Source organism: Pecten maximus, chromosome 3 (assembly GCF_902652985.1).
Source record: "Pecten maximus chromosome 3, xPecMax1.1, whole genome shotgun sequence".
Classification (NCBI taxonomy): Eukaryota; Metazoa; Mollusca; class Bivalvia; order Pectinida; family Pectinidae; genus Pecten; species Pecten maximus.
The window spans coordinates 35,291,383-35,301,375 of NC_047017.1; the positions used below are offsets into that span (position 1 = coordinate 35,291,383).

Sequence of the window (9,993 nt, forward strand, 5' to 3'; positions counted from 1 at the left end):
GTGTTCCCTGATCTATATCCCATCCCTATTTCTCAATGAAAGTTTGCAAGTGAAACGGTAATAAATCGAAAAAAGGTGTGTTTTCATCAAGCCAGGTCTTTGGTTGTTTCCATATATCCTTGGTGTCCGTGGCTGTGTTTGGTTATTTCCATACATCCTTGGTGTCCGTGGCTGTGTTTGGTTGTTTCCATATATCCTTGGTGTCCGTGGCTGTGTTTGGTTATTTCCATATACCCGTGGTGTCCGTGGCTGTGTTTGGTTGTTTCCATACATCATTGGTGTCCGTGGCTGTGTTTGGTTGTTTCCATATACCCGTGGTGTCCGTGGCTGTGTTTGGTTATTTCCATATATCCTCGGTGCCCGTGGCTGTGTTTGGTTGTTTCCATATATCCTTGGGTGTCCGTGGCTGTGTTTGGTTGTTTCCATATACCCGTGGTGTCCGTGGCTGTGTTAAGCCAATAGTAATACCATATTCGCCCGTGTAGTGAAATTAACGTTGTCGTTAGGAGCTGCTCCAAGGAGAAAGCTTATCTCGATTATTTCAGTTTCCAAACAACACCTATGTATGTCCAATTTGATGTAATTGTGATATCACCTTAATAGCACCGTAATACATATATATAGAAATATCATCAAGCTAGACCTTAAATGCATCAGACCAGTGTTTTGTTCGTATATATAACTTGTTAGGAACACTAGTTGTGGGTTCCATATTGATACTCCAAGTGAGAAAGTCGCCCATCCTCCATCGCATACAATGATTTTAGATCACATTCTTGGATTTCTCTGCGAGACCATGCAGTGGTTTTAAACCACATTTTTGATGCCTGTGCGATACCAGTGATTTTAAACTAAATTCTTTGGATCCTTGTGCGAGACCTGTAATTTTAAACCACATTCTTGGATTCCTGTGCTAGACCATGCATTATTTTTAAACAACATTGTTATGCCTGTGCGATAAAAGTGATTTTAAACTACAATATTTGGATTCTTGTGCGAGACCTGTGATTTTAAACCACATTCTTGGATTCCTGTGCTAGACCATTTTAAACCACAATTTGTTATGCCTGTGCCGATATACCCACATTATTTGAATTTCTGTGTGAGATCACTTTTGTGTAACCAGAGACTTAAAACCACAGCCTCGGGATTCCCTTGTCAGATACCCACAGACAACTGTTGATACTGGTTTCATTAGCCGACTACCGTTTTATAAACATTACACTTCTCTAGACAACTTTCTCCTGACATGTGCTAAATGTCAACTCCCATTCTGTGACATTTCTCGAAAATCGACAGGAAATCCTTTCCTCCGCTTTATAAACAATTCGACAAGCTATGTTAACGAGGTTTTATCCAGTCCGACCATATGTACTCTGGCAAACAATGTTGCGGAACAAATATTCACCTCAAATACTATATTCGATATGTTCTTTTCCGGTGCTCAATTAAGTTGGGACAGTTATCACCTCTGGTAAGCAGGCTGAACAACTAATGTCGGGGGATCCACGCCTAAGATTTGACTTACCAAAAAACAGATGTATATTGCTTTGAAAGTAGATGAGGCATTGTTAAAACTTTCGGAACACCCAATTTAATTAAATACAAGGTACTTAACACGGCTAAACATCGACACTAAATCAAAACAAACAATTAACACAACTGAGTCGGCTGAAACTGGAGGACCAATAACATGGATACTGAAGTAGGTTTCACTTCCGTCACAAAGCTGGTAATTCGGTTCATCAATTACTAGTAGTGAGTATTGCTGCTCACTGTCCGACAGAAACAAGACAAGATCAACATATGGCGGCAAAGGTCAACCGTTACTGCAGTACTTTCCATTTTGCCTCTGATAATTTGGAATCCCTATCAATAGTTCTAAATTAATTTCAGCGATGTATTGTCGTTTTCTCGTTATGTCTATGGGAAAGGCGTGTCTTCAATTCTAATCTGAGCATGTTGCTCCGCCTTGTCGGTGTTAATTACACACAACTGATGTATAGAGATTGGCTTGCTGACCATCAAAATTTAGTCTTAATTCTTCGCTCCAGATATATATTTCGACTCTTGACATCATCAACAATCTACCAAGGCTTGTAGACTTTGAAACACCGAAGACAACGGATTGTAGTGCAATGCACAGCTGTTAAATTCGATATTGAAGACTGGACGAAACTTCAAGTTACCCAAAATAGGCTTTCGCTGATGAAACCTTTTGGTCATTCAAACAACATCGAAAGGTCACACAAGTCTAGACAACAGTCCATATTGGAACCATACCTTGTACTTCCTCAGTAGGTCTGGTCTATCCATCTTTATAGTCCAACTTACTGTTATCATTTTACTAAGAATAGGAACATTTCCTACGGGGTTATCAGTAGTTGGTGGCGGAGGTTTTACCCCCTAAACCGTTACGGTTGACTGGGTTACCCGTAGTTGGTGGAGGTTCCTCCTCCTAAACCGTTACAGTTGACTGGGTTATTCGTAGCCGATTGTGGTTCCTGCTCCTAAACCGTTACGGTTGATTGGGTTATCCGTAGCCGATTGTAGTTCCTCCTCCTAAACCGTTACGGTTGACTTGGTTATCCATCGTTGGTGGAGGTTCCTCCTCCTAAACCGTTACGGTTGACTTGGTTATCCATCGTTGGTGGAGGTTCCTCCTCCTAAACCGTTACGGTTGACTTGGTTATCCATCGTTGGTAGAGGTTCCTCCTCCTAAACCGTTACGGTTGACTTGGTTATCCATCGTTGGTGGAGGTTCCTCCTCCTAAACCGTTACGGTTGACTTGGTTATCCATCGTTGGTGGAGGTTCCTCCTCCTCACAGATATATTCACCGTTCTTATGGTTCCACTCTTTAAACTCTGTCGACTACCAATTCCAACCAAAAGGACAAAGCACAAATTCCAACCCAACGATCCATACAATATACTGTATTCGTAGTGTTGAGAAACTGTACCAATTTCAGCGATTCCTATGCCACCAAAACCCGAGAGCGGGTCTCGTTAATTGTAAGATTGTGTAGTAAATCATCTGATTATTTGTCAATTGTCAGAACAATAGCAACACGTTGATTTCCGAGGATTGTCGGAAATTTCCCCGAGATGATGTGATTGTTGTCGCAACATACCTAGGTGTCTTCGTAGTCCCCATCTGGTTATCCTGGGAGTCTTTGACTCCTGGAGTGATACCGATACCAATGTCGGCAAGACAAGCGCGTTAAGGTTATTGGAGTATTAGTAGATACCGGTACCCGGTACTTAGATTTTATGGCATTTATTGTGGGGAGGTTGAGAAATGTTCCTGGAAAAGTCATGTAAGGCAGGGTTTATAGATACATTGTATAGTTACAATAAAACTAGATATGTTATCCACATATCTGCATCAAATTTAAAGTACTGAACAAGTATCTTAGCGCTGTTCAAAGGACTATATACCATGAATAAAGTTGTTCCTGGACATTATCTGCTTGGTTTCTACCATATACAATTTGAATATCGTAAGTCGTGTACACATTACACACTCCCACTTACACACTACAAATAACAGAATATCTGTTAATTTGTTAACTTTATAAAAAGTATATGGAAACTGTAATACAAACATACAATTTTATTACACGTTAAATATACCATATCACCTGTGTGGATAAAGATATATTCTACAATCAAACATGCTTCCTTCTGGATGAGGAAATCATTCAGGCCCAACAGTCGATCCCTTTACAGTACACGGATAGTCATCGGAATGCTAGTACCATGTAGTACACACAATGTACACTGATAATCCTACACATGCTTCCTGTCAATGTTTCTGCAGAGTAAATACATCCCGTTTAAATCAAAAGATCATGCCACGGAAAAAATTTAAATAGCATTATATCATTCATTTTACAGTAAAGAAGGAAACGTTTCTCCTTTAAGGTAATGTAGAGAAACAACAGCCTATTGTTTTCCTTGTCCAATAACACGAAAAACAAAGAAAACATGCATGTAAAGGAAGTTTGAAATAAAATAATTTGGAGGAACAAGCCTACTTAGTGTATGTTAGAGTTGTTATTTATCATATAAGTTTTGATTTTTTTTTCTTTTATTGATACTAGTTTCAAAGTAACATTCAATTTAATCCAATCCTTTAATTGTTCAATATGTCAATAGTCCAATTGCTAAAGGAGTTTATTACATACTGACATAGCCGTAGTACAATCTGCAGATCTGTATCAGCGCGTGATTAATTGCTACTAAGAAGACACAATTATTTCCAGTACCCTGAACTTTAACAGATGTAACAACATAAACATACATTGAGTAAGGCACACTGGCATCTGATCATCATGATAATTCCCTAGTAATGCCCTGGTTATAACTGCTAGTGTATATACATTTTGGTTAGCTCAAAACTTTACACGTCAGCAAACTGTGGCCAATTATCACACTGTCACATATACAGTCCAAATTACTAAGAACAACACAGAATAACTGTAATAAGTCATGACTTAGGGCAATCACTGAAGCATAAGATAGGCAAAACTAGGATTACCACTGAAGTATGTACAATTATACATTTACGGTATGAGGGAGAACCAATTGTTCTGTAAACCAAAGGGGGTAAATCCACCAACAAAAGTTATTTTTGAGGACGTATTCTGTTCTTTATTACCAGTTACCTGCATTATATTAAAGGCCTGTGCTTGTGTGACCCATCACTACCTGGTAGGTAACATGTACACCATGAGTGTTTCAATGTCTTCCAGATAAAAAAAATAAGAAAGATTTTCTATGTTGGTATGCTGTATATACCTTTGCTGTAGAAAGGAGTATGAATTGGATTTTGTCATCAATTGTACAACATATCTAGTCACTAAAATCCTCTCTCACTTAACTAACAGAAAGAAGATGTCGGAGACGCCATGCAAAATCAACTTTACTGGAAACAGTGATAGGATTGGTTACTGTGTATATGAGCTGGATGGTTTTTACATGGAATATACATGCATGAAATCATATATATATCAAACAAGAGGAGGAAAGTAAGTGGAATGTTTACCATACATCAATACATATTAGTGGCCAGGTACACATGACATGACTGAATATAAATTCTTCAGTATCGGAAATTACAACCAAGACTTTAAATGATATCACTACAATGAACGTGTTTCCTTTTATGAGTAAAATTTCATTGTGAGGCACCTCACTCTGATTAGATCTAATATCTATTGTACATGTAGCTCTGCCTTGTCTATTAAGTTCATCTAGTTATATGGGATTTTCTGTAAAGTAGTCCATTAGACATGTATGTATATTGTGTATACCTGTACAACAATGGAATATCTAACGCCCAACATCACCTACAATCACCGCTAACTCAAACAGTGTGTCTAGTGGGGAATCTGGGTTATTTTTTTGTATCTTTTTACCAAGTTTTCAGGGAAAAGACTCCCAGGTTGAATAAACGAGCAAAAAAAAAACCTTACAGTAAATCATTTCCCCTAAGATCATCTTAATTGATGAGATATTGACAATATCTTTAAACCGAATGAAATCAAAGCTTATTAATTATTCATCGATGATATCCCAGAAACCAAAGCACTGACCTAAATTGCTACAATGCTTTATAAAACTCTATCAATGTTTGACATGGAACGATGGATAAACATTTTCACTTGAATTGTGACTGTTCAGAAACAAATAGCTATCTGCTAAAATCTTCAACTGACAAATACATCTGATATGGTGTTTGCTAATTTCTAAATGAAAGATACCAAGCTGGTCCAGATACAGTAAAACACGTTTATAATGAACACGCTTACAACAAATTCTTGGCTATAATGTTAACGTAGTGCTTTCCATTCCCGTCAGACACCCTATCATTTGTATGTAAAATTGAAAATATATAACAAACTTCACATAACTAATTAATGCCTATAGCGTAGCTTTTCTAGGTCTAATCAACCATATAACGAAGTGGCATTGGGCAGTCGTCACACCTGAGTGAAGCCAGATTTCCAACACAATAGTAACAAGTGCAATCAATGATAGCGAAAGCTCACCGGCAGCAGCAATCACATACACCTTCATTTTTTATGTATGTATAAGCACGTCATTTTGAAATTGTACGTCACATAATATTGCTCCTAGACCTCAAATGGATGTATAAACCAAATAAGAAGGGTGTAGACTTTCCAAAACTTTCCCCCAAAAATCTTTAAAGTGGGTTTAGGTGCAAAAAAAAAAAAAAAAAATCAAGTCCACAAAATGGTTAAATGCCAAAAAAATAGCAATTTGTTTTCTGCATGATTTTGCCATAAAATCACTCCTGGATCTCAAATGAATGTATAAACCAAATTAGAAGGGTGTGAGGTGCATACTTTTGGACTTACAAGCTTTCCAAAAACTTACTCCAAAAACTTTAAAAGTGGCTTTTGGTGCTAAAAAAGTTAAGTCTAAAAAATGGTAAAATGCGAAAAAAAATCATAATTTTTTTCTGCATATGATTTTTTTCTGCATGATTTTGCCTTAACATCACTCCTAGACCTCTAATGAATGTATAAACCAAATTAGAAGGATGTGAGATGTATACTTTTTGACTTAACAAGCTTTCCAAAAACTGATCACAAAAACTTTAAAGTGGGGTGGGACGCCGATGCGGACGCCGAGGGTACAGCATTAGCTCATGGTTACTTGTAACCGGTGAGCTAATAACGAATTATGCACATTTTTTTCCAAACTTTGTTATACACGTGAATTATGCTTATAACAAACTAATTTCCTTGGTCCCCAGAGATTTGTTATTAATGTGTTTTACTCTATTGTGATTTCTCCTATACTCACATGAGCACATGATACAAGAATACTACAAAAGGTAGTCAGTTTCATATACTCTACTAAAGTTTTTTTTTTTTTCTGCATGGTTACTGTAAAATATATTTAGATGGAAAATCTGATAGGCATATATGACAGAGAGGGAGATTTTTCAACAGCAAAATTTTCTAAGTGTAGAGCGGTCCTCTACCACCTGCTATTACCACAGCCTCAAGGTTTTGGTTGTCATCTTGCCTGATGCTTACCAGGTAGGCGATTTTTTACAGCAAAAAAAAAATCACTTTTTTTTCGTGAAATATTCAAGATTAAATACGTTTCATGTGTTCTAGCATTACACAATGTACATATATAGTAATATCAATTTAAACAAGTTTTTGTGAAGACGTATCTTAGATCGATTGTGTTTAAATCATATCCCTATAGGTACTATGAAATGTGTTTTTAACTATTACTGTACATACTGGGTAATATATATCATAGTAAAAATCTGATCAGACTGACACATACACCTTTTTTTACTGTGTAACTCAGAGGATACATACAACACAGAATTTACATCAAATGCTATTAACTTCATTGCCATCAAATGCTATTGAAATATTGTGTACTGCTAGATTACTGTGAGTCACAATGAGGAAGACAGGTAAAGAAACATTGTAGAAATGAACACAGATCTATGAATCAATGTTTGTTACAATATCTCTTCAGTTATAAATAAGAGATAAACAATAGAAATTCAAGTTGTTTTCATTTCTGAAGAATTAAATAATTTTATGATAATCAACCCAAAATCTCTTTATCATTTCAGCCATTCTGAAACACACTAAAATACCGGCAGTAATCAAATCTCACATAAAGAGAAAACTGCTACATGAGGTGTATCCTCTGCAGAATTGTGAGAGTTACCTCCCCTTTAGTAGACTACGCTGCATTTGATATGTGTAGACTAAAGAGTTTGAACGTCCTATCAACAGCTATGACAGTTAAAGGATGGCTTCCCCTGTGTGAGTTTGTGATGGTTTTCCATTATTTAATATCATATCAACAGCTATGGTCATTTAAGGGTGGCCTCCCTTGTGTATTGTTTAACGTCCTATCAACAGGTATGATCATTTAAGGCCGGCCTCCCCTGTGTATTGTTTAACATCCGATCAACAGCTATGATCATTTAAGGGTGGCCTTCCCTGTGTATTGTTTAACGTCCTATCAACAGGTATGGTCATTTAAGGGCGGCCTCCCTTGTGTATTGTTTAACGTCCTATCAACAGGTATAGTCATTTAAGGGCGGCCTCCCCTGTGTATTGTTTAACGTCCTATCAACAGGTATGGTCATTTAAGGGCGGCCTCCCTTGTGTATTGTTTAACGTCCTATCAACAGGTATGGTCATTTAAGGGCGGCCTCCCTTGTGTATTGTTTAGCGTCCTATCAACAGGTATGGTCATTTAAGGGTGGCCTCCCCTGTGTATTAATATTTAACGTCCTATCAACAGGTATGGTCATTTAAGGGTGGCCTCCCCTGTGTATTATTATTTAACGTCCTATCAACAGGTATGGTCATTTAAGGGTGGCCTCCCCTGTGTATCATTATTTAACGTCCTATCAACAGGTATGATCATTTAAGGCCGGCCTCCCCTGTGTATTGTTTAACGTCCTATCAACAGGTATGGTCATTTAAGGGCGGCCTTCCTTGTGTATTATTTAACGTCCTATCAACAGGTATGGTCATTTAAGGGCGGCCTCCCTTGTGTATTGTTTAACGTCCTATCAACAGGTATGGTCATTTAAGGGTGGCCTCCCTTGTGTATTGTTTAACGTCCTATCAACAGGTTTGGTCATTTAAGGGTGGCCTCCCTTGTGTGCGAGATCCAACAATGCCTGTGGTGAGTGTTTGTGTTTTGGGAGGCTGAGGTATGTTCTTGTTTGTCTCATATAGTGTGGAAATGATGCCAACTTAAATAGTGCAACCTTACTGAAGTATACTTCAAAACGCTGTCATGTACAATAGGTCTCTCTCTATACACCCTATGGTACTGTACGTACAATAGGTCTCTCTCTATACACCCTATGGTACTGTATGTACAATAGGTCTCTCTCTATAACCCTATGGTACTGTATGTACAATAGGTCTCTCTCTATACACCATATGGTACTGTATGTAGGTCTCTATACACCCTATGGTACTGTATGTACAATAGGTCTCTCTCTATACACCCTATGGTACTGTATGTACAATAGGTCTCTCTCTATACACCCTATGATACTGTATGTACAATAGGTCTCTCTATACACCCTATGGTACTGTATGTAGGTCTCTATACACCCTATGGTACTGTATGTACAATAGGTCTCTCTATACACCCTATGGTACTGTATGTAGGTCTCTATACACCCTATGGTACTGTATGTACAATAGGTCTCTCTCTATACACCCTATGGTACTGTATGTACAATAGGTCTCTCTCTATACACCCTATGGTACTGTATGTACAATAGGTCTCTATACACCCTATGGTACTGTATGTAGGTCTCTATACACCCTATGGTACTGTATGTACAGCAGGTCTCTCTCTATACACCCTATGGTACTGTATGTACAATAGGTCTCTCTCTATACACCCTATGGTACTGTATGTACAATAGGTCTCTCTATACACCCTATGGTACTGTATGTACAGTAGATCTCTCTCTATACACCCTATGGTACTGTATGTACAATAGGTCTCTCTCTATACACCCTATGGTACTGTATGTACAATAGGTCTCTCTCTATAACCCTATGGTACTGTATGTACAGTAGATCTCTCTCTATACACCCTATGGTACTGTATGTACAATAGGTCTCTCTATACACCCTATGGTACTGTATGTACAGTAGATCTCTCTCTATACACCCTATGGTACTGTATGTACAATAGGTCTCTCTATACACCCTATGGTACTGTATGTACAATAGGTCTCTCTCTATACACCCTATGGTACTGTATGTACAATAGGTCTCTATACACCCTATGGTACTGTATGTAGGTCTCTATACACCCTATGGTACTGTATGTACAATAGGTCTCTCTCTATACACCCTATGGTACTGTATGTACAGTAGGTCTCTCTCTATACACCCTATGGTACTGTATGTACAATAGGTCTCTATACACCCTATGGTACTGTA

At 37.9% G+C, this 9,993-nt stretch overlaps 1 long non-coding RNA gene across 1 annotated transcript; it reads left to right on the top strand.

Annotated features, from left to right (window-relative positions):
* Positions 1-9,152: 9,152 nt before the first annotated feature.
* LOC117324002 lies at positions 9,153-9,683 on the top strand. The gene is made up of 3 exons (XR_004531881.1): positions 9,153-9,171; positions 9,205-9,320; positions 9,388-9,683. It is a non-coding gene; the product is annotated as an uncharacterized LOC117324002 (long non-coding RNA).
* Positions 9,684-9,993: the final 310 nt, after the last annotated feature.